The 23544-nt window shown below is 39.8% G+C and overlaps 1 pseudogene; it reads left to right on the top strand.

The window, feature by feature from the left end:
• The first annotated feature begins 11645 nt into the window (after positions 1–11645).
• Positions 11646–20905, top strand: LOC126948946 (actin, cytoplasmic 1-like; annotated as a pseudogene).
• The last annotated feature ends 2639 nt before the right edge of the window (positions 20906–23544 follow it).

Genomic DNA, 23544 nt, shown 5'->3' with positions numbered 1-23544 from the left:
TATAAGATCACCATCTGATCTTCAACAAACCTGACAAAAGTAAGCAATGGGGAAAGTATTCCTTAATTAATAAATGATGGTGGGAGAACTGGCTAGCCATATGCAGAAAATTGAAACTGGACCCCTTCTTTACACCTTAGACAAAAATTAACTCAAGATGGATTAAAGACTTAAATGTAAAACCCAAAACTATAAAAACTCTAGAAGAAAATCTAGGCAATACCATTCAGGATATAGACATGAGCAAAGATTTTATGATGAAAATGACAAAAGCAATTACAAGAAAAGCAAATATTAACAAATGGGACCTAAACAAACTAAAGAGCTTCTGCACAGCAAAAAAAAAAAAAAAAAAAAAAAAAAAAAAAAAAAAAAAAAAAAAAAAAAAAAACCTATCATCAGAGTGAACAGACAGCCTACAGAATCAGAGAAAATTTTTGCAATCTATGCATGTGACAAAGGTCTAATATCCAGAGTCTACAGGGAACTTAAATCAACTTACAAGAAAAAAAATACAACCCCATTAAAAAGTGGGGAAAATGCTGTGTGCAGTGGCTCATGCCTATAATCCCAGCACTTTGGAAAGCCAAGGCAGGCAGATCACTTGAGCCCTGGAGTTTGAGACCAGCCTGGCCAGCATGGCAAAGCCCCATCTCTACTAAAAATTAGCAAGACATGGTGACTTACATCTATAATCACAGCTACGTGAAAGGCTGAAGTATGAAAATCACCTGAACCCAGGAGGCAGAGATTGCAGTGAGCAGACATTGCACCACTGCACCCCAGCTTGGGAAACAGAATGAAAAAAAAATGTGGGCAAAGAACATGAATAGACACTTCTCAAAAGAAGACGTTCATGTGGCCAACAAATGTATGAAAAGTAGCTCAACCTCACTGATTATTAGAAAAATGCAAACCAAAACCACAATGAGATACCATCTCACACCAGTCAGAATGGTGATTATTAGAAAGTCCATAAACAACAGATGCTTGCAAGGTTGCAGAGATAAAGGAACACGTTTACACTGTTGGTGGAAATGTAAACTAGTTAAACCATTATGGAATACAATGTGGTGATTCCTCAAAAATCTAGAATCAGAAATGCCATTTATTCCAGCAATCCCATTATTGGATATGGGATATTGGATATTGGATTGGATATTGTCCAAAAAATATAAATCCTCTTATAAAGATATATGCATGCATATGTTCATTGCAGCACTATTCACTATAGCAAAGACATGGAATCAACCCAAATGCCCATCAATGATAGACTGGATAAAGACATATACACCATGCAATACTATGCAGCCGTAAAAACAAATGAGATCATGTTCTTTGCAGGGCTGTGGATGGAGCTCAAAGCCATTATCCTCAGGAAACTCACACAGGAACAGAAAACCAAACACTGTATGTTCTCACTTATAAGTTGGAGCTGAACGATGAGAACACATGGATACATGGGGGAGAACAACACACACTGGAGCGTGTCATGGGGCAGAGAGGGAAGGAGGGCATCAGGAAGAATAAGTAATGGTTGCTGGGCTCAATACCTAAGTGATGGGTTGATCTGTGTAGCAGACCACCATGGCACACGTTTACTTATGTAAGAAACCCTGCACATCCTGCACATATATCCTGGAACTTAAAATAAAAGTTAAAATTGAAGAAAAAAATAAGAAAATAAATTTGCTTATCCCTGGGGGAAAAAAAAGTATGGGTTGATTTAGTGTCTGGTGACGGCTTGTTTCCTGGTTCTTCTGTGGTGCCTTCTCACTATGCCCTCACATGGTGGAAGAGTGAGCTAGCTCTCTGGGTTATCTTTTACAAGGTAATAATACCAATTATGAGAGCTCTTCTTTCACTATTTAATCAATTCCCAAAGGCTTCACATACTAATATCATCATCTTGGGGGTTAGAATTTCAACATATGAATTTGGGGAGTACACATAAATTTAGACCATAGCATTTGGCCCCTTACCTCTCAAAATGTATGTTCTTCTTGCATGCAAAATACATTTATTTTATTCCAATAGCCCCAAAAGTCTTAATTCACACCAACATTAAGTCAAAAGTTGAAAGACTTATGTAAATATCATTTAAATTAGATATGGGTGAGATTTAAGGTGTACTTCATCCTGAAGTGAATTTCTCATCAGCTGTAGGCCTATAAAATCAAACAAGTTATGTACTTCCAAAGTATAGTGGTGGGATAGGCACAGGACTGACATTTCTGTTCCAATAAAAAGGAAAAAAGAAAGAGGTAGTGGGCAAGTTCAAAACCTTAAACTCAAGAATATAGTAGTTTCCCTTACTCATAATTTTGTTTTCCATGATTTCAGTTACTGTGACTTCAGTTACTTGTGGTCATCTATGGTCCAAAAATATTAAATGGAAAATTTGAGAAATAATCAATTAATAAGTTTTAAAGTCCATGCCATTCTAGAGAGCATGATACAAATCCACTGTCATGGTTTTACGGTGTTTGTGTTAAAGTAACTCTTATTTTACTTAATAATGTCCCCAACACACAAGAATAATAATGCTGGCAATTTGGATATGCTAAAGAGAAACCGTAAAGTGTTGTTGTTGTTGTTTTTCTGTGTGTGTGTGTGTGTGTGTGTGTGTGTGTGTGTGTATGTGTGTGAGAGAGAGCAATAAAGCTTTTCAATCACCTGGGTGCAGGTGGGCTGAGTCCGAAAAGAGAGTCAGTGAAAGGAGATAAGGGTGGGGCCATTTTATAGGATTTGGGTAGGCAAAGGAAAATTATAGTCAAAGGGGGGTTGTTCTCTGGCGGGCAGGAGTTGGGGTCACAAGGCGCTCAGTGGAGGAGCTTTTTGAGGCAGGATGAGCCAGGAAAAGGAATTTCACAAGATAATATCATCACTTAAGGCAAGGACCAGCCATTTTCACTTCTTTTGTGGTGAATGTCATTGGTTAAGGTGAGGCAGGGCATTTGCACTTCTTTTGTGATTCTTCAGTTACTTCAGGCCATCTGGGCTTATATGTGCAAGTCACAGGGGATGTGATGGCTTGGCTTGGGCTCAGAGGCCTGACATTCCTACCTTCTTATATTAAGAAAAATAAAAATAGTGTGAAGTGTTGGGACAGCGAAAATTTTTTGGGGGGTGGTGTGGAGAGAGAATGGTCGATGTTTCTCAGGGCTGCTTCAAGCGGGATTAGGGTTGGCGTGGGAACCTAGAGTGGGAGAGATTAAGCTGAAGGAAGATTTTGTGGTAAGGGGTGATATTGTGGGGTCATTAGAAGAAACATTTGTCCTATTGAATGATTGGTGATGGCCTGGATGCGGTTTTGTATGAATTGAAAAACTAAAAGAAAGACACAAGGTAAGAGAAGGAGAAAAAACAGATATTGAAGGACTAAGAATTGGGAGGACCTAGGACATCTAATTAGAGAGTGCCCAAGGAGGTTCAGCATAGCCTTACTAGCAAAGATTATTTATTTACTAAGAGGAAACTTAGAGTGGCAGTTTGGGATAGCACTAGGAGATATCAGCTATGATGACTTGGAGAAACAGTGTAAACTGGCAGTGTAAACACGAGCAGGGCATTTATGAGTAGTTGAGAACGGTGAATAGGAGTATGACTAGACAGAAGACAGTAGGGATGAAAGTTTTTTGGGGTGCAGTCTAAGTTGGTCTGGTGTCTGGAATGAGACTGGGACCTAATGGTGGGAGTGTCCACGCAGGAGCTCAAATGGGCTGTAACCTGTAGCATTCCGAGGACAGGCCTGAATTCTGAGAAAGGAAAGTGGTAAAAGTATTGTCTAGTCCTTTTTAAGTTGGTGACTGAGCTTGGTGAGGTGTGTTTTTAAAAGACCATTAGTCCGTTCTACCTTTCCTGAAGATTGAGGACAGTAAAGGATATAAAGGTTTCACTGAATACCAAGAGCTGAGAAACTGCTTGGGTGATATGACTAGTAAAGGCTGGTCCGTTATCAGACTGTATAGAGGTAGGAAGGCCAAACCAAGGAATTATGTCTGACAGGGAAGAAATGACCGCGGTAGCCTTCTCAGACCCTGTGGGAAAGGCCTCTACCCATCCAGTGAAAGTATCTACCCAGACTAAGAGATATTTTAGTTTTCTGACTCGGGGCATGTGAGTAAAGTCAATTTGCCAGTCCTGGGCAGGGGCAAATCCCCGAGCTTGATGTGTAGGAAAGGGAGGGGGCCTGAACAATCCCTGAGGGGCAGTAGAATAGCAGATGGAACACTGAGAAATGATCTCCTTGAGGATAGATTTCCATGATGGAAAGGAAATGAGAGGTTCTAAGAGGTGGGCTAGGGACTTGTAACTGACATAGAAGAGGTTATGAAATGACGACAGAATAGAATGGGCCTGTGAGGCTGGAAGGAGATATTTTCCTTGGACTAAGAACTATTTGCCTTGTGTGGGAAGAGGTTGATAGGTGGAAGTTTCAGCGGGGGAGTAGGTGGGAGTGGCCGATGTGAAGGAGGAAAACTGCCATGAGGGATAGAAGTTGGAATGCTAGCCGCTTTTTAAGCTAACTTATCAGCATAAGCATTGTCCTGAGCGATGGTTGGGGGAAGAAAATAGATTTTGGAAGTTATGAGAACTGTAGAGAGTTGAGCATAGTTTGTGATTTTTAGGGCCTCTAACAGTATTAAAGCAGTGGCAGCTGCTGCACATCGACATGAGGGCTAGGCTAAAACAGTAAGGTCGTTTGGACAGAAAGGCTACAGGACACGGTCCCAGCTCTTGTATAAGAATTCTGACTGCACTAACCATGCCTAGGAAGGAAAGGAGTTGTTTTGTAGAAGGGATTGGGGTTTGGGAGATTAGCTGGACACGATCAGTAGGGAGAGTAAGTGTGTATTTATGAGAATTATGCCGAGATAGATAACAGATGAGGAAGAAATTTGGGCTTAACTGAAGTAATGGGGGCTGTCTGTGAGGCCTTGCAGCAGTACAGCCTAGGTAATTTGCTGAGCCTGATGGGTGTCAGGGTCAGTCCAAATGAAAGCAAAGAGAGGCTGGGATGAAGAGTGTAAAGGAATAGTAAAGAAAGTATGTTTGGGATCCAGAACAGAATAATGGGTTGTGAAGGGAAGTATTGAGGATAGGAGAGTATATGGGTTTGGCACTACGTGATAGATAGGCAAGACAATTTGGTTGATAAGGCACAGATCTTGAACTAACCTATAAGCCTTGTCTGGTTTTAGGGCAGGTAAAATGGGGGAATTGTAAGGGGAGTTTACAGGCTTTAAAAGGCCATGCTATAGCAGGTGAGTGATAACAGGCTTTAATCCTTTTAAAGCGTGCTGCCGGATGGCATTGAGTGGGGTAAGGGTGATTGGGTTTTAATGGGATAGTAATGAGCATGTGATCGGTTGCCAGGGAAGGAGTAGAGATGTCCCATACTTGTGGGTTAAGGTGGGGAGATACAACGGGAAGATGCAAAGGAGGCTTTGGGTTGGGGAGAGGGGTGGCAATGAGTTGTGGCTGTAGTCCAGGAATAGTCAGGGAAGCAGATAATTTGGTTAAAATGTCTTGGCCTAATAAGGGAACTGGACAGGTGGGGATAACTAAAAAGGAGTGCATAAAATAATGTTGCCCAAGTTGGCACAAGAGTTGGGGAATTTTAGGAGGTTTGGAAGCCTGGCCATCAATACCCAGAACAGTTATGGAGGCAAGGGAAACAGGCCCTTGAAAAGAAGGTAATGTGAAGCGGGTAGCTTCCGTATTGATTAAGAAGGGGACGGACTTACCCTCCACTGTAAGAGTTACCCAAAGCGTCTGTGATGGTCCAGGAGGCTTCCAAGGCGATGGGGCAGTGTCAGTCTTCAGCCGCTAAGCCGAGAATATCTGGGAAGGAGTCAGTCAGAGAGCCCTGGGCCAGAGCTCCGGGGGCTCTGGGAGTGGCTGCTGGGCGAGTTGTACAGTCCGATTTCCAGTGGGGTCCCACACAGGTGGGACATGGCTTAGGAGGAATCCCGGACTGTGGGCATTCCTTGGCCCAATGGCCAGATTTCTGGCACTTGCAGCAAGCTCCTGGGGGAGGAGGTTCTGGAGGAACCCCTGGCAGCTGTGGTTCAGGTGTTTGGAGTTGTGTGCTGGAGATGTGGCTGGGGTTTGTCTCACAGTGGAGGCAAGGAATTGCAACTCAGAAATAAGTTACTCCTTGGCTGCCTCTACTCTATTATTGTACAACTTGAAGGCGAGTTTCATTAAGTCCTGTTATGGAGTTTGAGGGCCGGAATTTAGTTTTTGGGGTTTTATTTAACATCAGGAGCAGATTGAGTAATAAAACGAAATGCATATTGAGAATAAGACAGCCTTCTGACCTTTCGGGGTCTAGGGCTGAAAAGTGTCCCAGGGTTGCTGCTATACAGGCCATGAACAGGGCTGGGTTTTTCATATTTGATGAAAAAGAGCCTAAACGCTAACTGATTTGGGAGAGGTCAGATAAAGAGAAAGGAACATTAACCTTGACTGTACCTTCAGCTCCAGCCACCTCTCTAAGAGGAAATTGTTGGGGAGGTGGGGAAGAGCTAGTTGTAGAACTAAACTGTAAGCTAGACCAGGTGTGAGGGGGGAACGTGGTAGAAGAATTATAGAGTGGAGGAGCGGAGGCTGAGGAAGAATTGGGACTTAGCTCTGCCTGGCGACGAGCAGCCTGGCAGTGGGGAGGCGGGGGGAAGGTCAGATGGGTCTGTAGAAAAGGAAGACTGGAAAGACTCAGCGACACTCGGGGTAGGGACTGAGGGGACAGGCGGGAGGGAAGGAAGGAGGATTTGAGAGGAATCACATTGGGAAGAGAGACTAGGGAGGAAACGAAGTGTGAAAAATGACTGGATGTAAGGCACCTCAGACCATTTGCCCATTTTTCGACAAAAATTATTTAGGTCTTGTAAGATGGAGAAATCGAAAGTGCCGTTTTCTGGCCACTTAGAGCCATTGTCAAGTTCGTATTGGGGCCAAGCAGTGTTGCAGAAGAAGATAAGGCATTTAGGTTTTAGGTCAGGTGTGAGTTGAAGAGGTTTTAAGTTCTTGAGAACACAGGCTAAGGGAGAAGAAGGAGGAATGGAGGGTGGAAGGTTGCCCATAGTGAAGGGGGCAAGCCCAGAGAAAAGAGAGACTAGAGATACAGAGAGATCCGAGTCACGGCACCAAAATGTCATGCGCATCCATGTGAAGAGACCATCAAACAGGCTTTGCGTGAGCAATAAAGCTTTTTAATCACCTGGGCACAGGTGGGCTGAGTCCGAAAAGAGAGTCAGCAAAGGGAGAGATTGAAAGGTGGCCCCAAGATTGAAAGGAGAAAGAGGTTGAGAGATAGTGAGAGAGGTTGGAGAAGAGAGTTAAAAAGGGGGCCACTTACCCGATTTAAAATTGGTGAGATTTTCCTTGGGCTGTTGGGTCTGAGGACCCGAGGTCATAGGTGGATCTTTCTCACGGAGCAAAGAGCAGGAGGACAGGGGATTAATCTCCCAAGGGAGGTCCCCTGATCCGAGTCACGGCACCAAAATGTCATGCGCATCCGTGTGAAGAAATCACCAAACAGGCTTTGTGTGAGCAATAAAGCTTTTTAATCACCTGGGTGCAGGTGGGCTGAGTCCAAAAACAGAGTCAGCCAAAGTGTTTTCTTTAAGTAAAAAGGTAAACGGTCTTTATTTAAGGAAAGAAAGAAAAATGTACTCTGAGTTTGCTGGGATCTACAATAAGAATGAATCTTCCATCCATGATATTGTGAAGAAGGAAAAAGCAATTTGTGCATTATATAGAGTTTTGTACCATCAGTCATTTCAGGCATCCACCGGGGTGATGGAATGTATCCCCCATGGATGGGGGAAACTACTGTATTTACATATAATGTGTATTTGTAGAGCTGCATATATTTTTCTATATGTAGTTAAATAATGACATTTTAGATATGAATACAAAAAAGGAAGAAAGGGCTATTCAACAGATTTTAATTAAAGGAAATATTATAGAAAAGTTTAAAAATTGTTTTGAGACAGGGTCTCACTCTGTTGCCAAGGCTGGAGTGCAGTGGCACAATTACAGGTCACTGCAGCCTTGACCTCCAGGGCTCAAGTGATCCTCCCACCTCAGCCTCCCGAGCAGCTGGAACCACAGGTGAATACCACAATGCCTGGCTAATTTTTTGTATTTTTGTAGAGTTAGGGTTTTGCCATGTTGACCAGTCTGGTCTTGAACTTCTGGGCTCAAGCAATCTGCCTGCCTCAGCATCCCAAAGTGCTGTGGGATTACAGGTGTGAGCAACCACACCTGTCCAGAAAATCTGTTAGACAGAAGAAAAATCATCATATATTAAAAGCACGAATATGCAAAGAAAGATGAAATATACAGGTAGATTTAAAAAAATAATTACTCTATAAAATGGTAATAATGTTTTTGGTTTTAAAATTATAAATGTGTTTGTGTGTGGGGGGTAGGGGGGGTTCAGTACATCCTACTCCAAAATATGACACCTTAAAATACGATTTTAAACTGAAACAATTTGAGAAACAACAGAAGTAAGAAGTTTACTCTGACCTTCCCTAGCCCTTTTTCCCTGAAGCAGATCATAAAACCTAGGTTTTCTGGCTTTTCCCAAAGCAGGTCATAAGATCCTCATGTAAGAGGTGTCCTGAGGCATCCTTATCTCTGAGGACAAAGAGACACAGAAAATAATTTAATACATATAATATAAATAGATTTACAGATCTTTACAGAATAAGCAAGTTTACGTTTACAGTGGAGGTATGTAAAAGAAGTTGCCAGATTCAGAAGATATATTTAACTTTATTTTGAAATGAAAAGAAAGATTTCCAAAACAATGACTAAAGAGGGTCCCAAAAGAGCAGTAAAGATTTTTGAGAGCAGTAATATTATGTCTCATTCATTTTGAAATATCGGTGTCTGGCATACCTGGGAGTAGTTTTTCATCTAAAAATTGAATTAAAAATATGCCTGTAGTCTACATACTCCATATTCTCACTGTAATATTTACAGACATATTACCATGACAGCATGTCAGCTTCTGGAACCTACTAATTGTGAATAGGTTTTGTGGTGGGTCTGTAAAGAGTTTAGGCAGGAAAGGTAAGCTGGAAACTGGATATTAAAGGAATTTACATAATCATGCATGACCTGTAAGGTTTGGAATTCTGCCTGGAAGTAACACTAGGCAACAGAATATTCAGGCCTCTCTCTTTGAAATAAATAGCTCAAGTACGGGAGGAAAAAAGTAAATGAAAAGATGGGCCATTTATCTATCAAGTATTGATCCAAGTAAAATTTTTGAAAATGTTAAATATTAATTTTTAAAACCAAGAACAGTGTTACATAAGTATGCTTAATTTTTTTATTTACAAATATTAATATTTTCCTTTTATTTTATTTTATTTTTTTGAGATGGAGTCTCGCTCTGTCACCCAGGTTGGAGTGCGGTGGCGTGATCTTGGCTCACTGCAACCTCCGCCTCCTGAGTTCATGCAATTCTCCCCACTCAACCTCCCAAATAGCTGGGGTTACAGGCACCTGCCATCATGCCCGGCTAATTTGTGTGTGTGTGTGTGTGTGTGTGTGTGTTTTTGTAGAGGCAGGTTTTCACTATATTGGCCCGGCTGGTCTCGAACTCCTAACCTCAGGTGATCCGCCTGCCTTGGCCTCCCAAAGTGCTGGGATTGCAGGTGTGAGCCGCCACATCGGGCCCTTTCATGTAATTTAAAAAAATAATATGAAACATTTGTAGAACATGTTCTATGTATCACATATAAGCTGCATTTATTTGACTAAAATGTTTCCTTATTACTATTATCTGGAAAACTAATATATCAAACATGGTCTGATTCAGAGCTCATATATACTGCCTCAAAGTTAAATAAAATAAAATAGTTTTTAGTTAAATGACTAATTTTTGTCTAAATAAATTAATTATATGTGTTAACAGATACAATTGCAAACATGAATGAATAATTTTAAAAGTCCATCAAGGAAAAGTTTAATAAGTTATCAGTGCCATAAACAGGAAAGCTCACTAAACTGTCAACCATTACAGAAGAGATAAGACTCAAGTTCTTTTCAAAATATAAAACATAAGTTTGTTCTGAAGGAAAATTCAAAAGAAAATATTTTAAGTTATTTCATATTAACATGCATCCAAGATCATTACCTGGAGGAGGCAAGATGGCTGACTAGACACAGCCAGGAATACCTTTACCACTGAGAGGAACGAAAATATAGAGTAAATATCCACGCAAGTTGAACAAGTTTTTTGTTTTTGTTTTTAGAGATTGACTCTTACTTTTTCACTCAGGCTGGAGTGTTGTAATCATAGCTCACTGCAAGGTCAAACTCCTTGGTTCAAGTGGTTCTCCTTCTTCAGCCTCCCAAATAGCTAGGACTACAGGTAAGTGTCACAATGCTTGGCTTATTGTTTTTTTTTAATTATGGAGTGATGGGGTCTCCCTATGTTTCCCCAAATGGTCTCAAACTCCAGGTCACAAGCAATCCTCCCACCCCAGACTCCCGAAGTTCTTGGATTACAGGTGTGAGCTACTGCACCTAGCCAAGGCTTTTGAAAGAATGAAAGTTAATAGGCAATGCAGACACGATAGTTGCAGAGAGTGGAAGCTGGGAACCCTGCTCAGAGATTCCAGGTGCCAGCACTGGCAACTGTACCAAAATGTGACCTAGATGCCAATCACCCAAGACTATCCTTGCTCTGAATGGCAGCAGCTCCTCCCCTCTGCTTAGGGCAGGGAGAGCTGGGCTTCCACTGTGGGGCCAGAATGCATCCAATCCACACATTCTCTCACATGCTGGACCTCTCAAGACTGCCTGCCTAGATGCTCCTGCAGGAGGATCACCACAGCACAGTCACCACCACCCCACCTGAGTTTTTGCTAGTGGCCTGAGAGCAGTTCAGCCACATCCCCAACCCCCATACCCCACTAACAATCCCCCTGCCCTACACAGTCAGTGCTTTAACCTGAGGGGTCAGAGGACAAATCCTTGGGCCGAGTCCCAACTCCGCAGGATTTGAGCACACCACTCGCGGATATTGAACTATCTGTGGCCTAAGCTCAATCAGGAAAGGAACCTCCACTATCAGAAGACAAAGAAGAGTGTGACATGGGTTCATGTGCCAGTGCAGGACATCCCTCCCTTCACAAGCCTGGTCTGGGAAGGGCGTGGCCTGAGATCCAGTTGCAGCTTCTTTCCTAGGGAGTCCTGTAGCCAATAGCATCTGGAACAGCTCAGGGATCTGGCACAGAAAGCTTGGGATAAGCCTAGCTGGTCAATCCGGTTCCTGAGGCAGATACTAGAGGGAGACTCATTGGGTTGGGGGAGTGTAAACTTGGTGGTCCTCACAGCCATCTCCTGGGCTGAAAACTTCATCCTACAGGTACTTTCCAAGTTGCATACCTGGGGTACCAGTGCCCCACCCAGGGACATTCTGCTCCTGTCCCAGTGCACCAGCAGACCGCTAGCAGACATACCCCACAAACTGCTGTCACTCTCACAAGCACAAGGGACTGGCAGGCCCCCAGGGAGTTGTGGTTCTTCTGGTGATTTAGCCCTCTAGTGGGACTGCCCTAAGGGATGGGTGAGCAGGGCCTGCCAAAGCTCCCACTGGGGCACAGGAAATAGTCATGGCACCAATAGTTGAAGGGGATGGCATCACGGCCCAGGAGCAGACTCGGAGAGGGAGTCATGTCTCACCAGGTGCCATCTCTCCAGCACACTGCTATGTACACATTTAAGTACAAAAGCAGCACGTGGTTGAGCAAGAGCTTATCTGCCCACCTATACTCATAAGCGTTATTAATTGGACTGCAGGCTGAATTACACTACCAAACAAAAATGCATTCCTCCAACATGCAATGCCACTGAAAACCATCACAGGAACCTATATACAACCTAAGACTGTGTACAAAGCCTTGGCCTTCTGAAAGCACTCAGAAACAAAGCCATTTAACTGTACACAACGTTCACCACTGTCTAACTCACAAGAGGAAAACAAACACAAAACAAAAAGCCCCATCCAAGTGACATCAAATTCAAAAATAAAAGGAAATGCCAGCTCTCTTGAGAAGGAATCAGCACAAAAATTCTAGCAATTTAAAAAGTCAGAATGTTTTGTTACACTCTTGTTCCCAAGCAATGTAATCTAAACATATTGAAACGTCTGAAATGACAGACACAGAATTAAGAATCTGGAGGGCAAGGAAGCTCAGTGAGGTCCAAGAGAAAGTTTCAATTCAATTCAATCAAAGGAAGCCAGGAAAATGATATAAGATTTGAATATGATATAGCTATATTAAGAAGGGATCAAACAGAACTTCTGAAATTGAGAAATTCACTATGAGAATTTCAAAATACAATCTGAAGCCTTAAAAACAGACCAGACCAACCAGAGGAAATAATCTCAGAGCTTGAAGACCAGTACTTTGAATCAAACCCATCAGGCAAAAAGAATTTCAAAAAATGGACAAATCCTCCAAGAAATATAGGATTATGTAAAGCAACTAAACCTACCACTCATTTATGTTCCTAAGCAAGAAGAGAGAGTAAGTGTATTAGTCAGGGTTCTCCAGAGGGACAGAACCAATAGGATATTTGTAAATATAAAAGAGTTTATTAGGGGGAATTGGCTCACATGATTACAAGGTGAAGTCTCACAATAGGCCACCTGCAAGCTGAGAAAAGAGAGAAACCAGTAGCATAGTTCTGTCCAAATCAGAAAGTCTCAAAATCAGGGAAGCCAATCCTGCAAGCTACAGTCTAAGGCTAAAGGCACAAAAGCCTCTGGGAGGCCACTGGTGCAAGTCCCAAAGTACAAAGGCTGAAGAACCCAGAGTCTGATGTCCATGGGCTGGAGAAGAGAAAGCAAGTTTCCAGCTTAGGAAGAAAGAGAGTGGGCAGATTCCACAAGCTTCTTATCCCCTTTCTTCCAGCTGCTTTATTCTAGCCACAATGGGAGCTGATTGGATAGGGCTGACCCACATTGAGGGTGTGTCTTCCTCTCCCAGCCAAGTGTCTCCAATGTTAATCTCCTCTGGCAACACCTTCACAGACACACCCAAAAACAATGCTTCACCAGCCATCTAGGCATTCTTCAATACAGTCAAGTTGACACCTAATATTAACCATTATAGTAAGCCACTTGGAAAACATATTTAAGAATATAATCCAGGAAAATTTTTCCAATCTTGTTGGAGAGGTTAAATTGCAAAAACAATACATTCAGAGAACACATGTGAGATGCTAATAAAATATAGCAATCTTCAAGGCACATAGTCATCAGACTTTTCAAGGTCAACCTGAAAGAAAAAACTCTTAAAGACACCTAGAGCAAAGGGTTAGATCACCTATAAAGGGAAGCCTATCAGGCTAATAGTGGAATTCTCAGCAGAAACCTTACAAGCCAGAGAAGACTGGGAGCCTATTTTTAGCATTCTTAAAGAAAATAAATTCCAACTAGAATTTCATATCCCATAAAACTAAGCTTCATAAGCAAAGAAGAAATAAAACCTTTCCCAGACAAGCAATTGCTAAGCAAATTTGCTACCACTAGACCAGCATTACAAGAATTACTTAATAGTGCTCTAAACTTGAAAATGAAAGAGGTAAACTGCTGCCATAAAAACATACATTAATACACAGCCCACAGACCCTACGAAGCAACAACACATTCATCACCACAAAGCAAGCAAACAACACCATGACAGGAACAAAATCTCACATATCAATATAACCTTAGCTGTAAATGGTCTAAATGCCCCACATAAAAGACACAAAGTGGCAAGTTGGAGAGAAAAACAAGACACCTTTTTGCTGTCTTCAAGAGTTCCATCTGTCATGTAATGACACCCATAGATTCAAAGTAAAGAGATAGGAAGAGATCTATCACACAAATGGAAAACAAAAAAAGTAGAGATTTCTATGCATCTATTAGATAAAACAGACATTTTATCAGCAACAGTAAAAATGGACAAAGAAGGCCATTACATAATGATAAAAGGTTCAGTTTAACAAGAAAATTTAACTATACTAAATATATATGCATCCAACTTTGGAGCACCCAGATTCATAAAACAATTACTTCTAGACCTTCAAAAAGACTTAGGCAGCCACACAATAAGAGTGGGGAGTTTCAACACCCTCTGAAAGCATTAGGACAGATCAATGAACCAGAAAACTAACAAATAAATTCTCGACTTAAATATGACACTTGACCAATTTGACTCAATAAATATCTATGTAACACTCCACTCAATAACCATAGCATATACATTTTTCTCATCTGAACATGAGCATAATGTAAGATCAACCACATGGGTGATAAAGCAAGTCTCAATTCAAAAAAATGGAAATCATACAAAGTATATGCTTGAACCACAATGAAATAAAAATAGAAATCAATACAAAGAAGAACTCTCAAAAACTACACAATCACATAGAAACTAAACAAATAGATTCTGAATGACTTACGGGTAAACTGAAATTAAGGCAGAAATCAAAATATTCTTTGAAACAAATGAAAGCAGAGACACAATATCAAAATCTCTGGGATGTGGCAAAAGCAATGTTAAGAGGAATTATTATAATGCTAAATGGCTATTTGAAAAAGCTAAAAGATCTCAAATTAACATCACAATCAAAGAAACTAGAAAAACAAGAACAAACTAATCCCAAAGCTGGCAGAAGAAAAGAAAGCACAGCAGTATTAAATGAAATTGCGGCCCCAAAAACTATACAAAGGATCAAGGAAACAAAAACTTGGTTATTTATTTGAAAGGGTAAGCAAGATCATTAAACCATTAGCTAGATTAATAAAGAAAAAAAATGAGAGAAGAGCCATATAAATACAATCAGAAATGACAAAGGTAACACTAAAATTCATCCTAAGAAATACAAAATATCCTCAGAGACGACTATGAACCCTTCTATGTTCACAAACTAGAAAATCTAGGAGAAACGGATGAACTCCTGAAAACACACAACCTCCTAAGGTTGAATCAGAAAAAGTTGAAACCCTGAGCAGACAAATAATGAGTTCTAAAATTGATTCAATAAAAAAGAAAAATCTACTGATTCTAAAAAGTTTTGAACCAAGTAGATTCACAGCAGAATTCTACCAGATGTACAAAGAAAATTGGTACTACTAATACTGAAACTATTTTATAAAATAAAAAAGTAGGGGCTAATTAATTAGAAGTAGGAGCTAATTCTTGGGTTCACATGTACCTAAAGATGGGAATAGGAGACACTGGAGACTTCAAAGGCAGTTGGGAAAGTCTGAAAAACATTCTATTGGGTATTATTTTTGCTATCTAGATGATGAGATTGATAGAAGCCCAAACCTTAGCATCACACAATCCACCCTTACAACAAGTAGACACAATTCTAAAATAAAAATGAAAATTAAAACCAAAACATAATCACTATCTGTATAATTGATAAAATCACAATGCAGTAAAAAATTTTGATGGTGTCCATTTAAGTAGTTTACTGAAAGTTTATATGAAAATTTGCAAAGGTCTGTAGCATTATTAAAGTGAAGCATATTTATACATGGAAGAAAAATGGAAAAGAAGAGGTACCAAAAAAGAATGTCAACATTAACCAAATAACTTTAAAAGTAATATTACGTTACAGTCTGTTAATAAATTATGACTGCACTCTATAAATGTACTTTTTATGATAGGATATTTAATTACCTGTTTAACTGTATTGATTACTTTGCATCAACAATCAAGTCAATAATCTGCAACTTTTAAATTCCCTTAACGTGCGTTTACAGGATACACTCCAATAGCCCCAAGACTTTTTGGTCTATTGGATCATTGACCTGAAATTTACTAAACTGTCAAATGCATATTTACATGAGAGACTGGAAAAGCTTTTGCACCACGTCAATGACCTACTTATTCAAAATGCTTAAGAGCACATTTACATGATATAATATGTTTTTTTTTTTCTTTTTCTTTATTTTTTTAACTGCTTCGGGATGTATTTCCTTTAGAGCAGAGGAATTATGCCCTGTTTTGTCAGTAATGTATAGTATAAAACAAAGGTTGACAAAATAAGTTTTATGGGCCCAGTAGAAATATTATCATACTAGTAGGATAATATTACCATGTTTAAAAAAACTCACATTCATATTTTTTTCTATCTGACAAATAATACTCACATTTAGGTCCATCATTTTTGTCCCTTAATGTATTTTATTATAGCACATTACTCATACACCCACATTAAAAATACCCTACAAATTAATATTTGCATAACTATTTAAACATTCATATATATCCCATCTATCTCCATCAAATTACACCTTGCTTGGAAAATCCTTCTACCACATAATTGTAGCTTTATTTATCTCCTATTTAATCATAACTTTAATAAATATTTATTTGTCTGTCTTCATTGGACTGTTTCTTTAATTCAATACATGTCTTATTTATCTTTCAGGCTTCATCTTCCTAAACTAAGTTTTAGATAAATATTTGCTATAATTTGTTATAATAAAAATATTTTGAAATAAATTAATTACTAATTGGCTTTGTAGCATGTTTTCCCACAATATCAACTTGATTTTCTCATATTAAACTACATCCGTTTTCTGACACAATTGTGATAGCAAATGTAGAGCTGTTTAAAATTTTTATTGCAGAGATTAATAGATCTGGAGAGGTAGATTATACAGATTTTAGTTTCTGTTACTTTAAAATGAGAATGTTAGATTAGTTAAACCAGATAAAAGACCTAAACTATACATAACTTCAGTTGAAAGTTTGATAATTCCATTTTTCCTTTGCTCTAAAAAACTTTAGAAAAGAATCAAAAGGTAAAAATATTACATATACAGTTTTGGGTTGGCTGAATTTTTTTTGTTTCAATCACAGTTTACCTAAGACTCGTTTTTTTTAAGCATTTGTTGAAGATTTTGGAAAATACGTCATTAATTATCTTTATTGCTTTATTAGTTAGATCCCTATTGAGGCATGAAATAAAGTGAGTGAGGCAAAAAGATTTTCAATTTTTTATTAAGATGTTTATTTGTGTTTGAATACTTATAATTATTATACTATACGTGTAAAAGATTTAATTTATACACTTTACACTGAAATTTTGTTCTTTTAACTATTATTATTCAAAACCAGCTAATTGAATTATGTTGACCATCAAATATTTAACACAGAAAATGATACAGGTTCATTGAAGATTTTTGTTTCTTTCTGAGTTATAGCAGTTTAACATCTTGGGAATAAAATGTATAAGCCAATTCTAAATACTGCTTTAAAAATAAAAGTGATTTTTAGAATATAGCTAAGTTTAATTAGGCCTCTGAATTTCTAGAGTCAGAAAAGCTGAACTTTTGAACCCTCCGTTGATAACCATCTTAAAGCTGGTCAAAATTTGCTACATAATTACTTGGCAAAATTCCAGTATATACATTTTCGAAAAGTGTAATATCAACTTTTATTTCTCCTATCCTGGGTGTTAATAGAACTTGTAGTATTTGAGAAATGTGTTATATTTCTGTCAGTCAGGCCCGTCCTGTCTCCTATCTTATTTAAACTTGACTAAGGAAAGTAAATATGGCCATTCTGTTTCCAATTTCGAAAATATTTCTACTGAGCATCAGAGTTATGCAGTTTTCTCCCCAATCTTACTACATAGTTCCATTTCCATCATCCAAATTATTTCATTCCTGTACTAACAGCCATGGCAGAAACCCAGTAATGGAAATAAAAGAAGTGGCTGCATCCAAATTATAATCTTAAACGCTAAAGTTGTGTTTACATCAATTCTCTTTACTGGTGAATTTTATGGAGGGTAGATTCAGTCTGAGGCAGGTCTGCTGTTCGATTTGTCCAGTGTCACTTGCTTATCTCCCATATAGAAGCAGTTCACAAAGCCTTGAGTAGATTCAGAATAAAAGTAGACTATTACCTCAAACCAGAAAATGATTTTTTAAGTACTTTGCCATCTGCTGATAAAGGAATTCTGAGACTTTAAATCTTGCATTATTTATGTACTACAGAGCCCATGAAGAAAATGATCTGCCATAGCCTTAAGGATGAGATAATAAATTTTTCAGCTTTAAGGTAACAAAATAAAAAGGCCGTGATCTTTAGCTAATAATCTCTTGTAAGAAAGGTCAATAACTGCCAGAGAAAAAGAAAGGCAAGTTTTAAGTCTATTACTGTATAAAATCTAACTTTGAAAAGGTTTTGTTTTATTTTGTGTTTTGTTTTATTTTGTATTTTGTCAAGTAGAAAATGGATCTGAAATTATTGCATCAATAAAGCATTTAGTCATGCATTACTTAGTGATCAAACATTAGAATTAATATACTGAACCATAGATATTACTCAAATATTTGAAAGCATAGTCCTTGAGTGCCCAAGTCATTTTGTTTTTTATTACATACCAGTTAACCATTGGTTACAGAAATTTCAACCCACGTGTAATATTTAAATAATGTAGGAAATGAAATCAAATATTGAAAAATAACTAGAAATAAAAAACTGTTGGCAGTAAGAAGACAAAAAGGAAAGAACCTTGGAAATTGTCTAAAAACACCTCATTTCTCAGAAAAGTAATGATAGAACAGAACACTATTAGGTAACGATTTAAGAGTTTATGAACTAGTATTAAGAAGAAAACATACTCACATTAAATTGCATTTCTTCCACATCAATAGAAACTTTTCCCTTCCTTCCTTCCCTCCCTCCCTCCCTCCCTCCCTCCCTCCCTCCCTCCCTCCCTCCCTCCCTTCCTTCCTTCCTTCCTTCCTTCCTTCCTTCCTTCCTTCCTTCCTTCCTTCCTTCCTTCCTTCCTTCCTTCCTTCCTTCCTTCCTTTTGAGATGGAGTTTCACTCTTGTCACCCAGGCTGGAGTGCAATGGCACTATCTCGGCTCACTGTAATCTATGCTTCCCGCATTCAAGCGATTCTCCTGCCTCAGCCTCCCATGTAGCTGGGATTACAGGCGTGTGCCATCACGCCTAACTAATTTTTTCTAATTTTAGTAGAGACGGGGTTTCACCATGTTGGTCAGGCTGGTCTCAAACCCCTGAGCTCAGTTTATCCACCCGCCTTGGCCTCCCAAAGGAAACTTTTTGTTTCTAAATCAATTGGTATAAATATCACAATATATATGTATGTATGTATGTGTGTGTGTGTGTGTGTGTGTGTATGTATATATACACATGTGAGTTTACATTGTTGGTTTCAAACATTTAAAGCTACTTTGCATTTACTGAAGATTTAAAAGAAAATGTTTTAAATTTAAGTACACACACACACACACACACACACACAACTTTATATGGTCATTTGAATGTAAAGCCTTGCCACTCTAGCACCTTTGTAGGTTAGAGAAAAGAGAGAAAGTTAACCACAGGAGACATAAGAATAAGGGACTTTTTTACCTAGAAGAAGCATCAACATTATTAGTCAGACTCGTATGTTTTCTTTTGTAGTCCATGTTAATATCCTGTCTATTTGCAGTCACACCAGCTGATTTGGCTTGTAATGTCAGTCAAAATGACACAAACAGTCTTCTAGTGATAAACAAAAAAAGGGACATATTTAAGTCCTTACATAAATTTTAAGATTCATCTACTATATATGTAGTTATAAAGTTACCCCAAGACTTAAAGGTATTATCAATAGAAACATTTAAGATAAGACAATACACAAATACTTAAAAGACACAGAGGACATAGAAGAGGACCGCGGAGACTGCGTCCGCCCCGCGAGCACAGAGCCTCGCCCTCACTGCTCCATCGCCGATCCACACCCGCCTCTAGCTCACCATGATGATATCGCTGAGCTTGTAATCAATAAGGGCTCCGGCATGTGCAAGGCAGCCTCACGGGTGACGATGCCCCTGGGGCCGTGTTCCCATCCATCGTGGGGCGTCTCAGGCACCAGGGCGTGATGGTGGGCATGGGTCAGAGGGACTCATAGTGGGCGAGGAGGCCCAGAGCAAGAGGGGCATCCTGACCCTGAACTGGGACGACATGGAAGATCGGGCACGACACCTACAACGAGCTGCCTGTGGCTCCCGAAGAGCAACCCGTGCTGCTGACCGAGCCCCTCCCTGAACCCCAAGGGCAACCACGAGAAGATGACCTAGATCACGTTTGAGACCTTCAGCACCCCAGCCATGTACGTGGCCATCCAGGCCGTGCTGTCCCTGTAGGCCTCTGGCCGTACCCCTGGCATGATGATGGACTCTGGTGAAGGGTCACCCACGCTGTGCCCATCTACGAGGGGTATGCCCTCCCCCAGGCCATCCTGCATCTGGGCCTGGCTGGCCATGACCTGACTGACTACCTCATGAACATCCTCACCCAGCGCCTACAGCTTCGCCACCATGGCCAAGCAGGCAATCTCTTGTGACATCAAGGAGAAGCTGTGCTAGGTCTCCCTGAACTTGGATCAGGAGGTGGCCATGGTGGCTTCCAGCTCCTCCCTGGAGAAGAGCTATGAGCTGCCCTACAGCCAGGTCATCACCATCCGCAACCAACAGTTCCGCTGCCCCAAGGCGCTCTTCCAGCCTTCCTTCCTGGGCATGAAATCCTGTGGCATCCACGAAACTACCTTCAACTCCATCATGAAGTGTGACGTGGACGTTCATGAAGACCTGTATGCCAACACAGTGCTGTCTGGCAGCACCACCCATGTACCCTAGCATCATCGGCAAGATGTAGGAGATCACCCAGCTGGCGCCCAGCACCACGAAGATCAAGATCATTGCTCCTCCTAGAGCAAGTACTCCCTGTGGATAGGCAGCCCCATCCTGGCCTCCTCTCGCCCTTCCAGCAGATGTGGATCAGCAAGCAGGAGTGTGATGAGTCTGGCCCCTCCATTTTCCACCGCAAATGCTTCTAGGCAGACTGTAACTGAGTTTCATTACACCCTTTCTTGACAAAACCTAACTTGCACAGAAAACAAAATGAGATTGGCATGGCGTTATTTGTTTTTTGGTTTTGTTTTGTTTGTTTGTTTTGGCTTAACTCAAGAACGAAGATGACAGTCGGTTGGAGCGAGCACCCTCCAAAGTTCTACAATGTGGTCTAGGATTTTGATTGCACATTGTTCTTTTTTTAATAGTCATTCCAAATAGTGTGAGATGCATTGTTATGGGAAGTCCCTTGCCCTCCTAAAAGTCACCTGACTTTTCTCTAAGGAAAATGCCCTGGTCCTCTCCTGAGTCCACACAGGGAAGGTGATAGCATTGCTTTCATGTAAATAATATAATGCAAAATCATTTTAATCTTCACGTTAATACTTTTTTATTTTGTTTCATTTTGAATGATCAGCCTTCGTGACCGCCCTCCCCTTTTTGTCCCCCTATGTGAGATATATGAAGGCTTTTGTTCTCCCTGGGAGTGGGTGGAGGTAGCCAGGGCTTACTTGGACACTGACTTGAGACCGATTGAATAAAAGCGCACACCTTAAAAAAAAAAAAAAAAAAAAAAAGACATAGAGGAACAAATACTACCGTGCATGCAAAATGGGATTTTGAGTAGAGATGAACAATAAATTCAGCAGGTTAATATATTTCTGATTTGTATAAGCAAGCAGTAGTGTTTGTTCTGGCATTGAATTTAAGTGAGAACTTATTGAACGAGCCTATGTTTTAAAATTATTCAGAAACATAGCATACAGTTTTTGCTGAGATGTTTTTGCAAAGATAGAAATATTCTCAAAATGATAGGTTGCACGTCTACCTGAAACTCTACTCCATAGCATATTCGGGTCCTCACAAACCATCAGAATTGACATGAGTATCATGCATCTCAAGTTTGCAATAAATTGTGTTTAAAGGGAGTAAAAAACAAAAAAGACTATAGTAATCAAGTCAGTGACCACAGAATTATATATTTGCCAGGCATGAAAACACAGTAGTGAAGAAATTCATTAAGCCACTCTTTCGGGGGACTGGGTTTTTATGCGATAGAAAGAAGAAATTTGTTGTGTTATGAGAATGCTCCTTGCATAGGAAGGAATGTCCCACAAGTCAGCACCTCTTTATTTAAAACAAGTATCATTGTTTTTTATCAGTGAAGAGTTTTTCATTAGGATGGGTGAGATGCTCCTTGTATTTGAGTTGCTCAAAGTTCTTAGTAGTGTTGCTTAGAACTAGCATTCATTTTGATGTCTTTTAAGTATTGCTGCAAATGAAAGTTATATTACACCAAAGGAGCAAAAGAGCAGATCTTCAAAGACTGGTCTAATATGAAAGCAGAGCCAGAGACTAGCCATGTTATGAAGTCTGAGCAAGGGCAAATGAGAGAACTAGAGCCCTGAGGGTGTTCCAATAACAGAGCCAAGAAAATATAGACAAAGACAAGAAGAAACAAAATGTAATAATGATCTTTCAAAGAAAAGTTCATTATTATTAAAGTTGCCTGAGATCTGCTGCAAGGAAGTTGCTGAAAAGTCCAAGGTCCTGTTTCTAAAGATGTACTCCTTGGCCGGGCGCGGTGGCTCAAGCCTGTAATCCCAGCACTTTGGGAGGCGGAGACGGGCGGATCACGAGGTCAGGAGATCGAGACTATCCTGGCTAACACGGTGAAACCCTGTCTCTACTAAAAAATACAAAACACTAGCCGGGCGAGGTGGCGGGCGCTGAGGCAGGAGAATGGCGTAAACCCGGGAGGCGAAGCTTGCAGTGAGCTGAGATCCGGCCACTGCACTCCAGCCCAGGCGACAGAGCGAGACTCCGTCTCAAAAAAAAAAAAAAAAAAAAAAAAAAAGATGTACTCCCACTGATTAAAAAGTCATTTTATTAGCCTTAGATAAATTCTTAGGACATAAACATTTAATTTTATTTCTGTTAAGAACAATTCTCTAAAGAATTGAAATATATAACAAAACTGTGTGTTTGTACATACATTTTTACCTAATATTTGTCCCATCCTTAGATTTTATAAGTAGTCATCAAAAGATGTTTACTAATTTAAGTAAAACATCTTTATTTCATCTAGGAATACGTTTTTACGTATAAAACATGACACATAATCTAATATTACTTTTTGTGGAATAATCTATTGAGACAACCTGTTAAATTCAATGTTTTTTTATTATCAATAAAATCTCATATATAGTGTAATATATTTCTGGATTTTCTTTCTTATATCTTTCCAAGCCCTTTGTCAATACCACATTGCTTTGATTACAGTGGCTTTAAAATGCAGTCTACCATTTGATCCAGCAATCCCACTACTGGGCATCTACCCAGAGGAAAAGAAGTCATTATAGGAAAAAGATATTTGCACATGTATGTTTATAGTAGCACAATTTGCAATTCCAAAAATATGGAACCAGTCCAAATGCCCATCAATCAGCACATGGATAAAGAAATTGTGGCATATATACAAAGGAAGGAATTAATGGTATTCACAGTAACCTAGATGAAACTGGAGACTATTATTCTAAGCGAAATAACTCAGGTATGTAAAACCAAACACTGTATGTTCTCCCTCTTAAGTGAGAGCTAAGCTATGAGGATGCAAAGGCATAGG

This window comes from Macaca thibetana, chromosome 2 (genome assembly GCF_024542745.1).
Source record: "Macaca thibetana thibetana isolate TM-01 chromosome 2, ASM2454274v1, whole genome shotgun sequence".
Classification (NCBI taxonomy): domain Eukaryota; kingdom Metazoa; phylum Chordata; class Mammalia; order Primates; family Cercopithecidae; genus Macaca; species Macaca thibetana.
Note: the sequence above shows the minus strand (reverse complement) of the source record. Positions and strands in the feature narration are given on the sequence as shown.